The following is a 20851-nucleotide window of genomic DNA, read 5'->3' as shown; positions in this document are numbered from 1 at the left end:
AGACTTACACAGACACTTCGCAAATGAAGGTACACTGATGGCTAATAAACCAAATTAAAAACTGGTCCATACCATCAATCATTAGAGGAATATAAATCGAATAGTTTGCCAATAGTTTCTTTTAAATAGTGGTGCCACCATTTGACATGGCTTTGTGTCTTAAAAGCTCCATCGACTCTCAAGTGCTTTTTCTTATTTTAGCTATAAAACTTTTTCTCATATCCCTCTCTGCCTCCAAATTATTTTTATCCACAGCACTAAAGACATGAAGATACAGCCCGATTTTCCCAAGATGTCAGTAGTTTTGTAATCCTTCATTAATGGCCTCCGAGGCCTCTTACCTAAGTTCAAAAATAACATTAATACTTCTGTTTGGCAGGGAACAATCTCCCAGCGGACAGCTGTTACCATCCTCTGTAAATGTGCAAACCCACGTGACTACTAGTTTGGCACCATGATGGTTTTCTCTTACCCATAAACAGCTACACTCATGAAGGACAAATGACAACCAAAAATAGTGCTAAGAGGAGTTCCCCAGTGACCTAGTGGTTAAAGGGTCTGGCGTCGTCACTGCTGTGGTGAAGTTCCTGCTGCACCCAGGAACTTCCACATGGTGTGGGCGTAGGGGGCCCTCCCCCCCAAAAAAAAAACCTCCCACGACAACAACAACAACAACAAAAAACCCCAAAAGAGTGTTAAGATATTTCTGCTCAGAGTTCTAAGAGACTCTTCAGAGATAACAGAACGCTTGGGAAAATTATGGACTCTCAATCACCCTTCCATTTTTGAGCCCCAGAAGTAACCCAAGGCATCTCACTACAAGCAGGCTTACTATTGCTAACATGACAAAAATTAGCTCCACTATCAGTACTGTGCCAAATCTCACAATCAATTAATCCTAATCTAATACTAACCATGGCCATGCTATCAATCTTAGTTAAAAATCCACAGTGAGGTTCCACTAGACACCCACCACACATGTAACATGAAACTCCTGATCACAGGGGATTGGCAAGGATGTGGAATAAGTGGAATTCTTTTTTATTTTATTTTATTTTAATTACTCAATTACATTTATAGTTGTGCAGTGATCAACACAACCAAATTCTATAGCATTTCCATCCCCAACCCCCAGCGCATCCCCCACCCCATGGAATAAGTGGAATTCTTAAACAGTGCTGGTGTGAATGCAAAATGGTACAAAGCGCTTTAGTGGGTAGGTTGATGGTGTCTTGGGACGTTAAATACATCTCTACCCTAGGGCCCAGCTGCTCTGCTCATGGCGTTTTCATATCTGATGTCCACTAAAAGACAGGCACACAAATGTTCATGACGGCTGTATTCACATAGGTAAATGCTCAAAGCAGCCCAAGTAAGCCGGACACCGGGTAAGCAAATCACGGTGTAGTCATACCATGGAAAATATTACTCAGTGGTTAAAGCACTACTGAGAAATGTCACAACACGGATGAATCTCAAAGACATGCTGGGCTCAAGAAGGCAAACACGCAACACTATATTCTGTGTGGTTCTACTTATATGAAATTCTGCAACAGGCAGACTAATCTGTGAATGAAAAACAAAGAGCTCAGTTGGGGATGGAGTGGGATGGTGGCAGGTACCTGGGGAAGCCCAGGAGGGAACCATCTGGGGCCATGGAAACGTTCTAGATTTCACAGTGATGTGAGTTACAGGGGTGAGTGAATTTGTTAATATTCCTTGAACTGAAACAGTTATGATCTGTGTATTTTGCTGTATATAAATTATAGCTCCATGAAAAATGTGAGGCAGAGAAATCCCTAGTTTCCAATTTCAGTAAGGCCGCATACAGCCCTTTTCGTACCCCTCTTCTCTCAAAAACAATTCACAAGAGGAGACCAGCCAATAGCAAAATAAATTGTCGCTCAGTGAAATCAGGCAACATCTGTAACCCACAGGAATACATGGAGACAGAAGCAGAGGGAGGAGTGACAAGTGATTTAGCAGAGAGGATAGAAGCCAGGTCAGCCTAGAGGGGTAGGGATGACGGGCGGAGTGTTGGTTGACTGACAAGGGACAAGGTCATTTGCTGTTGTGGGGGGAGGGGAGCAGGGGAAGGCCAGCAGAAGGCCTGTTTGGGAGCCTGGTGAGAAGTCCTTGCCACGCCCTCCCCACCACGGTCCTAAGCCACCATCCCTATGAACTCACAAACTCCTCCTTTTATTCTTCTGTGATCCTGAACCCTTCTCAAGGTTTAGGGTCTGGGAGATTCAAAGCCAGGAAGATCTGCATCTACTTCTGTTTTCCTGCTGTGTGCAACACTTCCCGGACAAAAGAAGGTACGATTACTTGCTTGAAGAGAGGAAGCCATCAAAAGAGGAAATTTTAGGTAGGAGGGAAAAAAAGCCCAGACTAATATTGCTAAATATCATTTAGCTACTCACATGTGTACGGGCGCTGTGTTTTCTAGTAGTATACCTTCTGACATATTTCCTCTATAGATGAATCTGTAAGGTAGGGGGGACACTACTATGTCCCATCTGACTGATAAGAGAGACCGAGGCACAGGTTACATGACTAGTCCAAGGTCACATGACGTTACCGTCGACTCAGCACGAGAGCCCTGGTCCTTGGGCTCCAAGATAAGTATATTTCTCTGCTCAAGGACTGCGTACTGCTCTTCAAAAATATGGACAGACAGGCAAAAAAAAAAAAAAAAAAGAGAGAGAGCGAGAGAGAGAGAGAATATACTGTGACTCCCTTTATGTACAATTCTAGAAATTGTAAACTAATCCATAGAGACAGCAGATCTGTGGTTGCTTGGGGATGGGAGGGCAGAGCAGGGTGGGAAGCAGAGATGACACAGAGGTGTGAGTGACTCTGGAGGGGAATGGATGTGCTGTTTTGATTGTGATGATTTCACTGTGTTCGCCTCTGTCAAAACATCAGAGTTGACACTTTAAATATGTACCCTTGATTGTGTATTGATTACCCCTTAATAAAGCTGTTGGAAGATATATGGCAGAAATGAATCAGTTGCTGGGAGGCCAGCCAATGATCATTTCCACTTTTCATTTATTTGAAAAAATGTCTTAATTTTTAAAAAATCTTTTTCTGGTTATTTATGTCCTTATCTTTTGGGGGCTGCTCCCACTGCATGTGGAAGTTCCTGGGCCAGGGATGGAATCTGTGCCACAGCAACCTGAGCATAGCAGGGATGGCACTGGGTCTTTAACCTGCCGAGCCACAGAGGAACCCCGAGATTTTTTAAAATTTATATTTATTTATTTTCATATTTGGCCGCCCCATGGCAAATGGAGTTCCTGGGCCAGGGATCAGATCTGAGCCACAGTTGCAATCTATGCTGCAGCTACGGCAACGCCAGATCCTTTAACCCGCTGTGCCAGGCGGGGATTGAACCTGTGTCCCGGTGCTGCAGAGATGCCACTGATCCTGCTGCGCCACAGCCGGAACGTCCACTTCTTAAACCTCCATGAAACATCCACAAAGATGCTAAACGTATGGAATATAGACCCTGCCTTAAAGAAGAGCACTTCAGAAAAGGAGGTAACGAGAACAAACATTTTCTGACTCTCTGCATGCTCAGGTCTTCCCCAAAGTCCGGGGCTGAACCTCTCATCCCTAAGGGGGTGATACGAGGAGGTGAGGCCTCGGGGGTGATTAGGTAAAGATGAGGTCAGGAGGGTAGTGTCCCCATGACAAGATTAGTTTTCTTAGGAGACGAAAAAGAGGCTAGAGAGGCTCACTCTCTGGGCCGTGTGGGGACACAGTGAGAAGGCTGCTGTCTGTAAGCCAGGAAGCCGGCCCTTCCGCATACTGGCTCTGCCCCGACCTGCACTTCGCAGCCCCCAGAAGCTGTGAGAAAGGACACTCTTGTTGTTTAAGCCAGATACACTCTTTTTGTTAAAGCAGCCCAAACTAAGACAATATCTAACGTATTATCTTTAAAAATTTTCACTAAAGCTGGTGTGATGGCTGTTACTATCATAGCCATCTTCCTGGTAGGAAATGCTCAAGGCCATAAGGGCTGTGGTCTGGGGGAGCCGATAACACCTGGTTTCCCCACTAACTTCCTGAGTTCTGAACCCTTTGTCTGGCTCAGGAGTCAGACACAGGATGACAGCTTCACAACAGATGGAGGCTGGGTTGGAAGGCTTGGCTGAGAGGTGCTGCCACACGGTTCTGCTGAGAGGTTCTTCCGAACTGCACCCTCCAATTTCCAGCTTTCGCTCAGGCCCAAATCCCACTCAGCAAAGAATAGGGATTTGGGGCTTCCTGGGGAGCAGCCAGTTTGGAAGTTGCTGCTTCCATAGGTAAGACGGAGTTAGGTAGGGAGAGAGTTGGGGAGAGAGGCTGTAAGTACAACTCCACGGGAGGCCCTTCGCGTGAAAACACAAGGAATCAGAAATGAGTATGTCCCCCGAGAGTCAAGTGGGATTCAGACCCAGGTCCCCATGTCAAAGCATTTACAGCATCAATGGGATTCATTCTAAAACTTGTGGGCAAAAAATCATTTCTGGGCACTGAGTCCTACCTTAAATGGACAAAAGGGATTTTGATTTAAAGAAACCCAGTGGTAAACCTGTTGTTAATGGCATAGTTTTCAATAGCCTTTCATTCATTTAAATGCTCTCTGTGTACTTGCTCTGCAGGGCTTTGAACCCCTGACTAGCCAGGCTGCGATAAAGGTCGTGGTGCCTGTCCTCAGGGAGCTCAAAGACCGATCAGCCCCTCCTAAGTTATAGCTCCGGCCTCAGCTTTCCTTTTTAGTATACCTTCTGTTGATGGCTTTTTTGTGCCTCCTGTTAAAAACGAATAGGATTACTCCTTGGGGTTCCTATACATGGACCCCATCCCTTGCCTTTATTTATGCTATTCCTTTTGCCTGGAAGCCAACTTGATCAGGCAAAACATTTTGCGCATCTTCTGTGTTAGGACTGTGGCAGCTGGAGCTACAAAGAGGAATAATATCTGGTGACTGGATACTATAAAGCTTGGCCTTTCAATGTCAGGTCCTAACCATCCTTTAAGGTCCACTCCTCTGGGAAGCTTTCCCAGGTTTCCTGAGCAGCCATGCTCTCTGATCGTTGTCTCCTTGGAGTATTTGAACTGTAGCTTTGACTAGTGTGTTTAGCTGATGGCTGGTGATTCTTCATCACACCTTCTTCGGGGAGCACAGTAGGAACACCTCATAAACCATGACTTATCTCCACAGTAGGGTTTCCAAAAAGCTGGGATTTCATTCTCTCATCCCCCAGTTTTGTTGCCAAGCATACACCGGGCAGGAAAGGACAGAGTCAATGGCTGGCAAAGGCTACTACTGATTGGCCAGCCCTTGCATCTCGTGTGGCCACCTCCTCCTCCAGCTCACCTTGGCCTTGTGGCTCCCACCCATCCCTCACCTGGCTGTGGCCACAGCAATAGGGTCTCCCCGCCTTCCTCTCACACCCTCCCATGGCAGTGTCTACCCTTCAGGCATGAGTGATCCTAAACACAGATGCCCTTGCCTTTCCCCAGAGCCCAGGGCCTCTGCCTCCCCTCCCATCCCACAGTCCAAGTCCTTCCCAGGAAGCCAGTGCTGCTCTGTCCTGGGCCCAGAGCCAGCTGACATCTCAACACAACCCTAGGGACTTCTTTGGGTTTTTCCAGGTTTGGACTTACCCAGCGCCTCACCAGGCCAGGAAATATGGTCAGATCTTTCTTTTTTTTCCTGCTGCTTATACAGGAGGTCACAGGGGGAGAGGTCCCCTCTCTTACTAAGGAAATTTTGTTTTGCAATATATATTGAACTCAAAGCAGTGGGACTCTAAAGGGGGGGTTGGCCAAAGTATGGAGCATCCCATGGAATCTGGACAGGGCTGCTTCCCAGCTGGGATCAGAATCAATGAGCAGAGCTCTAAGGAACCCAGAAGCCCTGTCTCTCTCCCTCTCTTTCTCTTTTTTAGGATGTGCACCTGCCGTGTCCTTTTCTCTTCTTGCGGATTGTTTTTCTCTGTTTCCCAGGTGGCAGAAAATAGCTAGTCATGCCCAAGTTTACACATTGGTCCTAACACAAAGACATGGAGGGGGACCATTCTGTCTTTCAGTCTTGGGTCAAAAAGTCCCAGACTTGACTGGCCCGATTTGATGCGGATGTGCTCCCTCTGGTCAAGCAGGCACGATCGATTTCTAAGAATGCAGCAGCTTCTGCTGCGACTGTGTGGAGATAGGAGGAGAAGGGGAAATTCCTGGAGAAGGGGATACTGGACACACAGTCCAAAAGGTGTCCCCCCGCCCCGACCCTCCCATGGACACATATTAACAGACTCTCCCTCTAGGAAATTAATCCCTCCCAGTTCCCTGTCCAACCACCTGGACCCTGGTGCTGCAATATGCTTATTCGTGGGCACCTCTGCTGCCCTACTCCTTACTTACCTGCTTCTGGAAGCCCCTGGAGGACAGGGCCAGGCTGCGAGTTCTTTGTAACCCCCTTGCTTTTCCAGCAGATTCACCTGGTGGCTACAGAGAGGATATTATACTTACCAGGACCAAGAACTGTTCTGAGCCCTTTCCGCATTAACTCATTTAATCCTCGAAATAACCCTATGAGGTAGGAACATTTGAGGAGATCGAGGGATCAGCTGCATGTCCAAGATGCCACAGTTAAAGGGTGGGAGGGCCAGGACTCCAGCCCAGGCAGAGGGATGCTCAGCTTTGGGATTCTAACTGGCAGGGCCTACCAACGTCTCCAGGAGTGTGTGGCGAGTTTCTGCCTTGCTTCTCGGGCTCGTGGGAAGTAAGCCACATCTGTATGCACACATGGGCAGCTGTGACCCTGGGTAAGAGGAAGGGCAGACGTCAGGAATGTTCTTGGTCCTCCTTTCATAGGTAGAATTGGCCGCACTCCCTTTCTTATGCCCATGCCTTACCTGTGCACAGGTAGCACCTGTAACTCTCTCCTGTACTGATCCGTTTATGTGTCCATTTCACCCATATGACCAGCGGGGCCCATTCTTAATGGTCACTTAATATACTTTTATTTTAAATAAAAGCCTTGCTGGGAAACGGGTTGTAAATTACATATGTGGAAAAAAAACATGATAAAAACGGGCTGTCTCGTAGTCCCCTCCCCTCTGCCCCAGTTCCCTTTCCACACAGAAAACCACCGTGAACTCAACGTTAAGTTATTTATCTGGTGATTTCCCTTCTACTTCTAACTCACAGAGGGTGCTGCTCACTCTTGATTCATCCATTTTAGACACGGGTTCTCGACTTCCCATTGTGGTCACGCAGATTCTAAACTCGTGTACTTTCCCCGTTTCTCTCCCAGCTTCTGGTTAACACTGCTTTTATCAGGATTGTATAAATGTTGTTTACTGTTGGAGTTCCCGCTGTGGCTCAGGGGTTAACAAATCCGACTAGGAACGATGAGGTTGCGGGTTCGATCCCTGGCCTCGCTCAGTGGGTTAAGGATCTGGCGTTGCCGAGAGCTGTGGTGTGGGTCACAGACGCGGCTCGGATCTGGTGTTGCTGTGGCTCTGGCGTAGGCCGGCGGCTACAGCTCCAATTAGACCCCTAGCCTGTTTATATATATATATAAACAATGTATATGTAGTTTCCTGTTAAGCCAGTCGAATTACATAGCCCTTCTTGAGTATGATGCCCGCCCTGCCACCCTGGCATTAACAATTGCCTCTAACTTTTGTCTTTAGTTTTCTGTCAACACCCAAGTCTTCCCACGCGCTTCCAGAGCTGTAAAACCCCGTCCAGGAACACGTCCACACTGTCAAGCCTGTCCGATAACAGCACACTCTGCTCCAGCAACCCAGACACCTCTCTTGGGGGTCCTCTGACCCCCTTATTAGAGATGGGTGGCTGTTCCAGTCTGCCCTTTAGATGCCAAAGCCCTTTCCTTTGCCAAATTCCTGACAATCCCTTTCACCGCCGCCTCGTCTCCTAGGTCCTCTCTCCCACCCTATCCTATTCTTGTTCTTATTTTCTTGTTTTTATTTCAACAGAGAGTCCTTTGCAGGAGTAGCTTTCTACAAAAGGGTACATGGGAGATAATTTTTCAGAAACTTTGTTTTTTCTTTTTACAGCCTCACCTGCAGCACCTGGAAGTTCTTGGGCAAGGGGTCGAATTGGAGCTGCAGCTGCGGGCCTGCAGCCACGCCACATCTGAGCTGCATCTGCCTCCTAGGCTACAGCTGGAGGCAACGCTGGATACTTAACCCACCGAGCGAGGCCAGGGATCAAACCCATGTCCTCTTGGAGACCATGTCGGGTTCTTAAACCTGCCGAGCCACAATGGGAACTCCTTGGAAACTTAGGTGACTAGAAATCTCATCTCTGCTCACTCTTGGTTTGAGTGGGTGGAAGTCCAGGTTGAAAGGAGTGCTCACTTAGGACTCCGGAGAAGATGCTGTCCTGTTTTTGTGTTGTTGTATTACTTTGATGCCTGTTTATCATTTGTGGTCAGTTCCTCCTTCCCTTGTCACCCTGGCTTCTCATCATTTAGGACGTTTTTCCCAGGGTTCGGAATTTACAATGATGTGGGGCTTGATGGGGGGGCTTTTTCCGTTCAAACTGCCTCGCCAATTTGGAGAAGGCTCTGGTTTCCCTGTGGGGATGGTTTGCTTGTCTCTTTTTTGATAATCCCCCCCCACTCTGAGTGTTTTGTTTGTTTATATTTTTTCTGGCACTCCTATTAGTTAGAAATGAGACTCCTTGGCTTTATGCTCTTATTCATTTTATCTGATTGTCCTTTTCTTTATCCTTTTTTCTACTTTGTGGCAGATTTCCTGAACATTGTCTTTGGATGCTTCTGCTGGTCGTTTTTTTGTTTGGTTTGCGAAAGCATTTTTAATTGCCAAGGCCTTGTATTTTTTTTCTGATTAGTCCTTAGAAAGCAAAATTCTGTTCTTATTTCATGATGCAATATTTCCTCCTGCTTCTCGGAGGGTATTCACGATGGGTTTTACCTTCTCTCCTTTTCCCTGCATTGTTTCTGTTTCTCCAACCTTCTACGTTATTATTTGTTTTAGTCTCTTTCTTTCATGTTTGAGACTTTGCTCAAAGGCCTGGCGATCCTCGATTCTTTGCTCATACTTAAGAGTGAAGCACTGAGAATGGGACTGGGAGCTCTTGTGTGTGCGAGGGGGGCTTTTTCAGAGCGGCACCTCAAATGTCAGCTCCTCTCTGGAGCAGTCTGACCTCCCCATTGCAAAGAGATTCTTCTGGGGCTGGGCTGGAAAAGAAACAGCTGCTGGGTCATCCAAGCAGAAGAAGCTTGGGCCCTCTTTTCCAGGGGTGTCCCCAGGGAGGCAGCAAGACCCTGAGAGGCATGGCCAGGAGGGCAACGGGCCCACTGACAGTACTTCAAAACGTTGCTGTGCAGCAAGAGAAGCTAGGAAGCGACAGCTGCTACTGGAGCCCGACTGTGGATGGGGACACTGGCTGTCTGCACCAAAACCTGAGCAGAAAAAGGACCAAGGACCAGAGGGCCACTCACTCCAACCACCTGATGCCTCGGTGTGGTATAAAGCCTCATCACCCTGGTACCATTTCATGGAAAGGTATCTAGGGTAGGTCTGATTTCCTGTTTCGTTTTTGCCTCTCTGGCAGTCTGCAGAATGGGTGCTCAGATGGAGAAATTAGGTTAACTATAGAAAATAAAGAGAAGAGTAGTTTGTGGACTGGGATTCATAGCTGGTATGTGTACATTTGCATATAAACCAATGCCAATGTACTGCATACTAGTGACATAAAATAAATTCCTAGGCCCCAAACGCAGGAGTTCTGGAGGGGCTTTTGTCAGCTCTCTGGCTTCCCTCAGCCTCTTTATGGGGAAGTCTAGCCTGAGGCCATCTTGGGAGGAGGCTGCACAGTGATTCTACCTTGTACCATCCCACTCATATGCCATCAGGGGATCACCAACCCTCCCGTGGGAGAGTCAAACCAATGCAGCTGAAACTACTGACATCCTTGGAGAGAATCTCAGTCCCTCAGCTTAGAAATCACACACGTATGAGCACACTTGCCCACACGCATGCACAGATGGACAGGGGTCCTAACTCAAGGAATCAGGGGAGAGATGGGGGAGAATAATCAGGAATCCAGCCTGATTCCTGCCCAGAGCTCTCTAGGCAGAGCCCCCGTGCCTCTGGAGATGTAACCGCAGTCCCAAACAGATGTTGGGGCAGCTGGGGGTCTGGCCCGGCTTCTTAGAGTAAGATAGTTCCAGAAAGGCAGGGTGGAGAGGAGAGACGGTGGCTGGCCATGGAGGCACCCAAGAGGATGGGGACAGGACTGGACTCCTTCCTGAGCACTGGTGAGAAACAGCCCTCCCACCATCCCCCCTTCGTCTCCCCAAGAGTCCTGGTGCTGAGGCAACGCATCACCATATTTTCAGTAATTCTGCTAAGTTGTGTCTTGGGGAAGTGAAAGACAAATCTCCAGAGGTTTGTGTGTTTGATTCACACCTAACACAGCAGCTGTCTGCTGCCAGGGGAAATTCACTGCTGTGCAGATTTCCAGCAGCAGTCAGAGACTGAGTTTTCAATTTTATAGCCATTTTTTGTTGTTGTTGTTTTGTCGTTTGGGCTTTGGGGAAGAGTGTCCAGGATGCAATGCCAGCCTTCCTTGCTGGGGATGACTCAGGTGCTAGCACTTTGGGAAAAGAGAAACCTGGCCCAGGGGAGAGCACTTAGCAAGACGTGACAGCAACCTCGTCATCATACCCGGAGGTGAGATGCTTTTCTCTTAATAGATGCATGTGCTTGCATTCTAATAATACTTTGTGCTCATCTCAAAAGGCCTTAACCAGAGAGCCTCATTCGAATCTCATGAGAGCTTCATGAAATATACAAAAGACTTTATTCTCTGAATTTCTTTTCTTTTCTTTTTTTTTTTTTTTTTTTTTTTTTAATTTCAAAAAGAGAAACTGAGTCCTGCCTGGCCAGCTGGATGGCCCACAATTAACCAGTAACAAAAGGGCCAGAAATTCATTTCACTCTCATTGCCGTTCTTTTTCTCTCTCTATTCTTTTTAAACCAAATCACCCATTTTAAAGTACTTCTTTATTATGAGACTCCCAAGTATATACACACTCTCTGAGGAATAAAAACCGAGAAGAGAAATCCAGTTCACAAGACAGGTGTCTTCAGGGATGATCTTTCTTATCAAGGAGCAATTTTTTTTCACTTCACGAGGCCATTTCACTTGGAAGTCCATTAATGGTGAGCTTCCCTGATACATATAACTACTGACCTATGGATCTTTGGTTGTCAAGAAAAGTACGAAGGGAGCGGGCCATGAAACTTGAAGCTGAAATACCCAGTTATCAACGTGTGCTGAAGAGCAGTTGGAGACTAACAGTTTCTGAAATGATAGAAGATATAGAATCGAGTCACAAAAGTGCAATTCACATGCAGCTTTGGGGTCCACGTGTGTTTTGCGTAAGTGAGCCCTGCCTGTAGCAGTGTAAACCCAGAGGTGTAGAGCTCCAGAGAAGCTTTACAAAGCCCTAGCGGGCTACGGCTCAGTGGGTGAAGAGGTCTGCCTTGACAAAGAAGGCACCAGAGATTCCTATCAAATGCCTCACAGAGCTTGGCTACCTGGGAGGCTAGGACAGATGCAGTCCTGGGGTAGCAACAGGAGATGTAGGTGATTGGCAGGTAAAGGGCTGGGGAGACTCTGGTCTCGATGCCAGATGGAGTTTACCGTCCCCGCCCCCATCCATGGAACATGGCTGGGATTTGGCAGCAGAGATCTCTTCTGTGCCAAAAAATTGCTTACATTTCAACTCCTTTGGGAGACAGTGGGAGCACCCGAGAGCATAACAGATCTGAGCTCAAATTTGGGCTCAGCCACATCCCAGACAAAATTCTAAACCTCTCTAAGCCTTAGAGTCCGCCCTCCAAATTGGAGAGAGTAAGTAGCCACATTGCAAAGAGGCAGTAAACCTGAGACATGATGTCTGTAAAGGATTTGCATGTAACAGGCACTCAAAATTAATAGCTATTATTGATGTTGAAAGAGGCTGAAATCCCACCAAGGAGAAAGAGAAAGGCTGCCATCCGTTTCTGGTTTCAGTGAAGAGTAGATGGGCAGTCAGCCCCAAGCGCAGGTCTCACAGCAACTGGCCTGGGGCCAGAGGCTGCCGTGTCTGCCTAGCATAGCTTGGCACTTTGCATCAGAAGTAGCAGGGCTACTCATTAGCAGCAGGGACTTTGCGTCAGGAGCTGGTGATGCAAAGAAACGGGGTGGTGGAGAATCCACTTTGGGGTTCGTGGTGGCGGCAGCATCCGGTTTCCAGGGGCAGCACAGCCAGCAGGGGCGTTTGGGGAGTTCCAGCGTTAGCTGTGCAGCAGGCTGAGACGTCTAGCCTTCAGCCGTGGCACCTGTTGGGTCCTCATCACAGTGGTTTTGTGGAGGGATTTTTGGCTGCTGAGCCTCCCTTTGTTCTTATCTGTGTTCTGAGACTTCCTGAAAATTCTGTGGGCTGCCCCAAGCTCCCTTCTATAAACGTTTTTTCTCTTCAAGTCAGAGCAACAGAAATTTGACACACACATCTTTTTCTGACCATTTTACTTAAAGCAGTTCCCCCTCTGCTATTTCCTTTACTGCATTCATCATTCTTGGTTGTTAGTTTACCAATTTGATGCTTGTTCATTATCTCTCTTCCCTCCCTGGAGATAAGCTGCCTAGGGCTTCATCTGCCATCCTCTGGGACCCATCCACTGCCAGGCTCCTAGAAGCTGCTTGGTGTAGCGTCCTGACTACCCCAACAGACGCCAGGGCCAGATGGCCACCTGGGTGTGAACCTCGGCACTGCCACTGGGAGATCTCTGTGTGTCTCGGCTTCCGCAGCCGTAAAGCAGGGATAGTGACAGTGCCTGTGTACATGTTGCTAAATGAGCACACCTATGAGATGAGGACGCGGCACAATGTTTATGGATGAACTTAGGAGAAATCCAAATAAGAATACAGCTGCTCTTCAGGATGTGATGATCTTTGTTCCATCGCTTTAACCTCCACTTCCAGGGGAGGTCCCTTGCCCTAGGGTTAGACTGAAAGTTTACCAGATCGAAACTTGGGGTCTGCCCAGTCGTCAGCGTGCTCTCTTCACCTGAGTATTTCATGCTGCCAGTGTTTGGTTACATAAGCATCCCCAAGCTGGGTGCTGCTCTGGACCTAGGAAGCCAAGCTTCTCTGAGACCACTGAGTCATGGACCCCTACTTTCTTCCTCAGAGGCCTCTCGCTGTCTTCCTGCTGGGGCCAGAGGAACAGCCTCTGCTTCCAGGAAGAGCCGCTCCTCTTGGGAGCCCCAGGCCTTGGGCGATACAGAAATTCGGGGGCAGAGCACTGCACTGGGACAGGCTGGCGCAGGGCAGCCAATCAAAACACCGCATTCCTGGATGACTGCTTTTCTCCAGAACCTGCGTGTTACTTTTTCCATGGCCTCTGCTCTTCCGCAGAGGGCCAGGTACCATGTGAGCCATCTGTTTCTCTGTGTCTGCTGCCAAAGGCCAGTGATGGTGCAACCGAGCCAGGGGCTATGAGCCCAGATGTTTGCTGCTCTATTTTAAGATTCCTGGTTCTGTTTCCCAGAAGTTGTCGATTGGTCAGAGGAAAGGGAAAGCGGGGGTGGGAGAAAATGAGGCCCAAGCCACAGGCGCTCACTCCTTCCAGCCAGGGTGGAAATTCCCATCCTTCAAGGAAGCGAAGCACCGCCCCCAGCCCCCAACAGCGTGACTCAGAATTCTTCACAGGTCCTGGTAGGGACAGAGTCTTGCTCATTTTAATAACAAACACGAGGAGAGCGTCTTATTACTTGTGTAAATCTCAGACCACAGTCGCACCCATTCCTCCCATTCACTAGGTAGGACAGACTTTGTAACTCCCTGTTTGCAAGTGAGGAAACGGAGGCACAGAGAGGTTGGCGAATGCCCAAGGTCACACAGTTGGTTAGCCACAGAACTAGTCAGAGAGGCTAGGACTCTGGTTTTAAACCATGTTCTGTCATTCAGTAAACAGGCATTTATTATCTTTTCCCCCACACCATGGTGCCTTTCCTGTGCCATGAAAATCCAGGTGATGGAGAACAGAGCCCGGGGGGCTGGGCTTCGCTAATTCCTGTTCCTACGGCTATTGCTTCTCCACCTCAGCCTCCTAGGAGAGGACATTCATTCATGCAAATGGACAGCTATTGAGTGCCTGCTGGCTGCAGGTGCTGTGCTTTTGCAGGTTTACAATTTATGGAAGAGAAAGTTGCTATATGCAAAGTAACAAGAAATGTCGTAAAATGCTGTGGTGTTGGCAGGTATGAGAGTTAGGGGAAAGCAATCAAAAGGGTCATTCCCTTTGCTGGGGGCGATGAGGAAAACTCGCAGATGAAATGATTCCCCCAGCCCTGGCCCAACTTTTAATTGTAAACTTTTTCAAGCATATAGAGGCAATGAAAGATGAGTATAACCACCACCTACATTCAGCCATTGCTAGCATTTGCCATATTATCTTTCTTTCTCTTGATATATACACAGGTGGATATAGCAGGTAGATATATACCCACGGTTGGAGGCACATGGCTGAATCGTTTCGAAGTCAGTGAGGGCTGTCATGACATTCAGTCCTCAACATTTTATGGCACTCAAAGAGGTGAATTTTGAGTTGGGTCTTGTCAGAAGAATAGAAGTTTATCAGACAAACGCAGAAGGTCCTTCCGGGTAATGGCAAAGCCAAGGCACATGCAAGCAAATGGGTGAACTTTGTGGCGTGTTCAGGGGAACAGCTTATGGAGTGTGAGCAGAGCCGACGTGGTTGGGGAGCTGGTCGGAAGGGAGCTGGAACAACCGATTGGAAGCAGACTGTGGAGGAATGAATGTCCTGCCGAGGGTCTCGGTGTGGCTCTGGTGGAGCTGGGAGATACGAGAGGCTCTAAGTGGCCAAGGACACGTTCCCATTCATCTTTCTCTGGCACCAGAGTGGGCAGGATAGGCAGGATGGGAGAAGATGGTTTAGAGAAGGTGGACGGTGGTTGTGAGGATGGAGGGGGAGAGTCCAGAGAGGGTACTCACGTAGACAGGACGTGGAGGCTGACTGGAAACAGGAGGGAGGGACGTGAGGGATTGTGGACCGTAAGATTCTTTTCGAGAGCAAATGGATGCTTTAGTGCCATGCATCGGTCCCATTCATCGAGTCACGTGTGATGGTGAATAGGCGACATCGAATGAGGTTTGGATAAGTATGAAGACACCTAAAATGCAGGTGGAAATATGGGTCCCGAACACGGGCAGGGGACAGAGACGGGGGTGGGCAGCAGCATACAGACAGTGATTGAAGCAAAAACAACTTAGTCTGGTGGCGGGGGCTGAGGCAAAAGAGAGCGGCTGGCCCGCCGGCTGGGGCACAGTCTTGGGCGACACCTATATGGAAGGGACAAAGATGAGAGCAGCCACCAAGGTGGGAGACTAGGTGGGGAGGCGGGGTGCCCACCTGGCCCCGCCCACATGGCAGGTTCCCATGAAATGAGCTCATTTGTGAGAGACTCCAAACTGCAGGCTAGGGCTGGATAATTGCTAGGTAAGTGAAAGTACCGTTCTTAAAATAGAGAGACATTTTAGGCGATCTGCCTGTTTCCAGAGTCAAAAGCTGCCGGCATTGGCAGAGCTGGCCCTTCATGCACTGTGCCTTGGAAGCTGAAAGGTCCTTTCCTGTTCCCAAGAAAGGAAGACCAGATTGAGCTAAAAGAGAAGAAAGGCTAAACCATCTCTCAGATGCCCTGGGAGCTGAGGTGGAGCGTGTTTTGGAACTCAGGTCAGGAAAGAGCTTTCTGCACCTCTGGAGGGGGCAGGGACAGGGACGTCTCTACGGAGGGGCTCACTGCGGGGACGCTGGAGTCAGATGACCGGGTATCAAATCATGGCTCCACCCTTTTGTCACTTCCTCCAGGAGCGGCTCTACGTGTCAGTTTCCCCATCTGTAAAACAACAACAGGGAGCGTACCTCGTGCAGAAGTGAGCCTGAGGATGAGCTGAGATGAGAAAGCCCATAAACATAGAGCAGAGGGAACGCTGGCTTCATGGGAGCCACTGTCATCGCTATTACTACAGCCGGGGGGTTCGGGAAGCCTCGGGATCCGGATCCAGCAGCTTCTCCTGCGGCCAGAGTGGAGCAGTGCAGCCAGATGGCGGGTGGAGAGGTAGCGGCTGGCCGGGGCTCAGTCACACAGCCCAGCGCGTGTCTCCTCCACTCCGAGGTGTGGGGCCCATTAGGCAGAGCGCGTTTCTTTCTCTCCAAACATCACGCAGCCCCCCCGCTGCGCGCTTGCCTCTGTCCACCTGGGCCTGTTTCTAGGACATCTGCTATGTCAGGGGCTGATGGCCCGGGGAGCTTGTGAAAGGCCCACCTGTTCCTGAGGCTCCCCCTGCCCCCTCCTCTCCCACCCCCAACTCTGCCCGGCCTGCCTCCAGCGGCTCACACAGCCAGCCACGTTCCTCCCTCGGCTCAGGGGCCACCGGCACATGATGAGAGGCACGTGTCCTCACAACTTGTTCCGTGCTAACAGCCAGCCTGGATGCTTTGTCAAGCCTCCTGCTTTCTTACAAAATGGCTTTCCTTCTGTGCCCCTGCCTCGGCCTCGCCCCCCCCCCCCACCCATTGAGATGGGGGTTCAAGGAGGATGACTTCAAGGAAGGGGAGAGGGCATAGAGGGTCCCTAACACCCAGGAGGTGGCCAACCCTCCCTGGAGGTGGGCCCTGACATCTCTGCACATGTGTGAGATATTCAAAGGCTGGGGTTTCCGGTTGGAACAGGCCCCGTGGACCAGCTGCAGCCTGTGTGAGCACCGAGAGGGCCCTGACTAGGGCCGCAGGGAGACGTGGCCTGAAGCAGCCCCAGAGCCCAGAAGCAAGAGGACAGGGCAGGCGCAGCCTTGCGTTTGGATCAACAGAGCTGGGTTCTAATCCTGGCACCTGTTTACTGGCCGCCTCACTGTGGGTAGATTACTTCCCCGCGGCTGTCACATGCCCCATCTGGAAGGCACTGAATGGCAGGCCCTGCCAATGGCATATCCCTTCCTCCAAGACAAGAGAGATCAGAGATGAATAGTACAGCCAGCAGAGTGAGCTGCCCCTGGTGCCCTAAAGGATAATCAGGGGAAAACACTCGTTTCCTGCACCCAGACTGAACTGTGTCAACTTCACGGGCCCAGGAAGGGAGGGTGCCCATAGTTCTTGTCCTGAGCTGGCAAGGAACTGGCCCCCAGAGACTGTCAATTTCATATCTGAGGGTGGTGACCTCCCCCTGCAGCCAGTGGCCACCGAGGATACATGCCGCCCCTGCTGTTTTTGTGCTTCTAAAACCTAAAAGGGTGTGCTCTGCGAGCTCAGCAGCCTCTGCCTGTGTGTAAGGAATTCCTAAATCTTTGTGCACTTTTGCTGTGCCCTAAAACTACAGCAAGCTCTTCCTAGCTGTCCGTCCCCCTTGAAGAATGCTTCCTTCTGCAGGCCGACCTTCTTCCACAGGGCTCAAACCCTCTCACTTCTTTTTTCTTTTTTTATGTGTGAGGTTTTATTTTATTTTATTTTGCTTTTTAGGGCTGCACCCACTGCATATGGAAGTTCCCAGGCTAGAGGTCAAATTAGAGCTACAGCTGCCAGCCTACACCACAGCCACAGCAACGTCGGATCCAAGCTGCATCTGCAACCTACACCACAGCTCATGGCAACGTCACACCCTTAACCCACAGAGCGAGGCCAGGGATCGAACCCGCATCCTCATGGATACCAGTTGGATTCATTTCTGCTGCGCCACAGTGGGAACTCCTCTTTTTTAAAACAAACAAACAAATAAAACACCGCTGACCCTCTCCAGTCTCTCTCTTTCCTGGACACTTGTTGTAACACCAGGCAATAATCTCCTGTCATCTCCCCACCCATTCCCGTGACCCCATGGTAGTTGTTTCCTCAGCAAGGAGGAAACAGGAGGTCATTAAAGTCAGGAAAGAGCCTTAGACGCTGTTGTTGCCCCATGTTCTTGGGAACATAGTCAATTACTATTATTATTATTATTTTGTCTTTTTAAGCCTACACCACAGCCACAACCATGCTGGATCTGAGCCACATCAGCCACCTACACCACAGATCACCAGCAACGCTGGATCCTTAACCCACTGAGCGAGGCCAGGGATCAAACCTGCGTCCTCATGGATGCTAGTCAGATTCGTTACCACTGAGCCACGAGGGAAACTCCCATAGTACATTCTTAACAAATATTTATAGCAGATTGAGTAGACTAGTAGATTTTGGAAGGTCCAGACCACGGTGGGGACGAGCGTACCAAATCAGAAGTCAAGAAAGTGTTTTCATTGCCTCTAACCGTTTTCAGCAAAGGTCCCATCTAGACCTTAGCCTCCGTGGAAAAAGTGAGGCTGTGGGGGAAGGTCAGAGGGACTGAAGGCCGTGGAGGACAGTGGGGCGGTGACAATGTGTGAGGTTTAATCCTGGCACCAGATGACCCAGGCTGCAGAGCTGTGTCCCCATACTCGCCCTTAAAGAGGGGGCAGCTGCGCTGGGAGTGCTGGGCCAAAACGAGGTCAGGTCCGTCAAAGCCCGTGTGATTCACAGGCGAGCGCAGCTGGATGGACAGCAACTGTTGAGTCATGACAAACTGCAGACACAACCAACCTACCTGCTGGGAAGAGAATTTGGGATAAACGAGAACTTCAAAAAAGTTTCTGCCTGGAAACCGAAGAGGTAACCATGGCAACTGGGAGGCAGGCTGAGCGGAGAGAGGGCTCTTCATCTTGAGCAGGGAGCTTTGCGCTCTCGGATCTGTGCGCTGTGCATCCCTTTGTCTCCTTCGCTTTCTTTATCAAACGAAAAAGTCCTTGCTCAGGAATCTGGAGATTGGGCCCAGGGTTCAGCTGTTTTCAGCTCCAGTGCACTTAACTAAGGGCGCCTTAGGCTCTGCTGTTTTGTTGTCTGCAGAATGGAAATGTAAAAGCCAATTCACAGAAAGGACAGGAAGGTTTGAGGAGGTTGTCTGCCTAATCACCATTATTGTTGCCAGGGGCCAGGTCCAACCTGGTGCCACTGAGGGTAAAACCCGAGGTTCATTCCAGCCACAAACTCGCTTTTCTCACTAGAAGAAAAGCTGTCCCCAGCACTACCCATGGCCCCACTTGGCAGCTGCATAATGAAAGTGTGCGCTGGGGCATGAGCAGCATCAGGTGAAAAAACAACCCTCAGCTCAGCTGACAAACTCCTCCGGGTGGAACGTCCTGCTGATGGGGCGGCCGGGTGGGGGCGAGGGACTGTGCTGGAAGCCAATGTTCAAACGGCATCCTTCCGCTGCCCCCCTCCCAACCCTGGTCCATCTCCCTGCCCCATACTGGTCCAGCCCTGGACTTGTGAGAAAAGCAGCATAAGAGCCAAGGTGGGCGAGATGGGATGCAGGTTGGATGCTGGCATTGGAAAGGGCACTGGCTGCCAACATGTGCGCTGCTGCTGCACCTGCCCCCGTGCTCCGCTAACCAATGCACCGACCTTCTGGGAGGCTGGGGAGGCTTCAACTCTGGCTGCTCAGAGCGCATTTGGTTTGGATTAACTGGTTCCTCTTCTGCCCGCCCTGGCTTAACAAGGGGGCCTGCTTTGGCAGAACATGCTGCACGCTGTTGCCATGGGGGCTTCTTTGGCTCCAGCAGTGCCTCAGTGATGGTCCCACAGACCTTCCTCCCCTCTTCCCCCTCCGGGTGCTTCCCCTTCCCTTCCCTGACCAGCTTTTCTGGGCCTCCGCCCTGGGCCCTCTCACTCGGGTGGAACCTCTTCTCTGCTGTTTGCACTCTTTTCTGACTCGTTTCCAGGCCTCGCTGAGGAGTAGCAACTCTGAAATGCCCCTTGTGAAAAACACTTCGACTCCAAGAGTCACAAAAACACGCTCCCTTTCCTTATTGTCTAGCAGGCCCAGTATCCCTATTACGTAAACCTGAGAGCTGAGGTACACTGAGTGCCGACTACAAGCCAAGCACTGTGCCAAGCACCGTACAGGTGTGGTGGCAGGGGCCGGGGTGCGTTTTCCAGATCCGTTTGGGATCAGGCCCTCGTTCCCCAGGGTGCTGTCTGCTGTAGGCTCCCAGCAGTCTCTCTCCAGGAGCTGCTCTTGGCAGAGGGAACGGCCTTGTTTAAGATTACGCCAGCCTGGAGTTCCCATCGTGACGCAGCGGAAACGAATCTGACCAGGAGCCATGAGTTTGCGGGCTTGATCCCTGGCCTTGCTCAGTGGGTTAAGGGTCTGGCGTTGCTGTGAGCTGTGGTGTAGGTCGCAGACGCGGCTCAGATCCAGCATGGCTGTGGCTGTGGTGTAGGCCGGCAGCTGTAGCTCTGATTGGATCCCTAGCCTGGGAACCTCCATATGCCAAGGGTGCAGCCCTAAAAAAAAAAAAAAAAAAAAAAAAAAAGAAAGAAAGAAAAAAAAATTAGGCTGTCCAGTGAACAGCTGATGTGGGACGCAAGGCCGCCCCTTGCTTCACTGCAGCGACTGCTCTGAAGGGCCATCCCACTCCAGAGCATCCCTTGGGACCAGCTTCAGCATCCGTTCCCCCCTCTGCCCAACCCTGCTTCCCTCACACCCTCTTAGTTCCGAGAACTCTCCCCAGCCAGCCTCTGCCTCAGAGGAACTATGTTCCTTGTTTCCTGGGGAACTCCAAGTACAACTTAAATTTATCTAGTTCTCACAACTTTATGAAATAAATGCATCACGTTTTCATCTTAGAGGCGAGGAAATGGAGACATGAAAAGGTTGAGAAGCTTGTCCCGGGTCTCCCACCAGTAAACAGCAGAGCCCAGATTTGAAAGTGAGAAATCCATCTC

General features: G+C 49.8%; 1 long non-coding RNA gene across 10 annotated transcripts; it reads left to right on the top strand.

The window, feature by feature from the left end:
- Positions 1-2231: 2231 nt before the first annotated feature.
- Positions 2232-20444, top strand: LOC146400176 (uncharacterized). Of its 10 annotated transcripts, none has more exons than XR_014816461.1 (6): positions 2232-2318; positions 3350-3546; positions 9287-9563; positions 10595-10724; positions 15623-15796; positions 15932-17850. It is a non-coding gene; the product is annotated as an uncharacterized LOC146400176 (long non-coding RNA). The 10 variants fall into 10 exon arrangements; XR_014816466.1 differs by having other exon boundaries at positions 10593-10724; positions 15705-15796; XR_014816463.1 differs by lacking the exons at positions 9287-9563; positions 10595-10724.
- The last annotated feature ends 407 nt before the right edge of the window (positions 20445-20851 follow it).

Source organism: Sus scrofa, chromosome 9, assembly GCF_054392235.1.
Source record: "Sus scrofa isolate SSC_HxYL_T2T_F1_AM1 chromosome 9, Sscrofa_HxYL_maternal_Yorkshire_Landrace_v2.0, whole genome shotgun sequence".
NCBI lineage: Eukaryota > Metazoa > Chordata > Mammalia > Artiodactyla > Suidae > Sus > Sus scrofa.
This window is presented reverse-complemented; position numbering and strand designations above follow the sequence as displayed.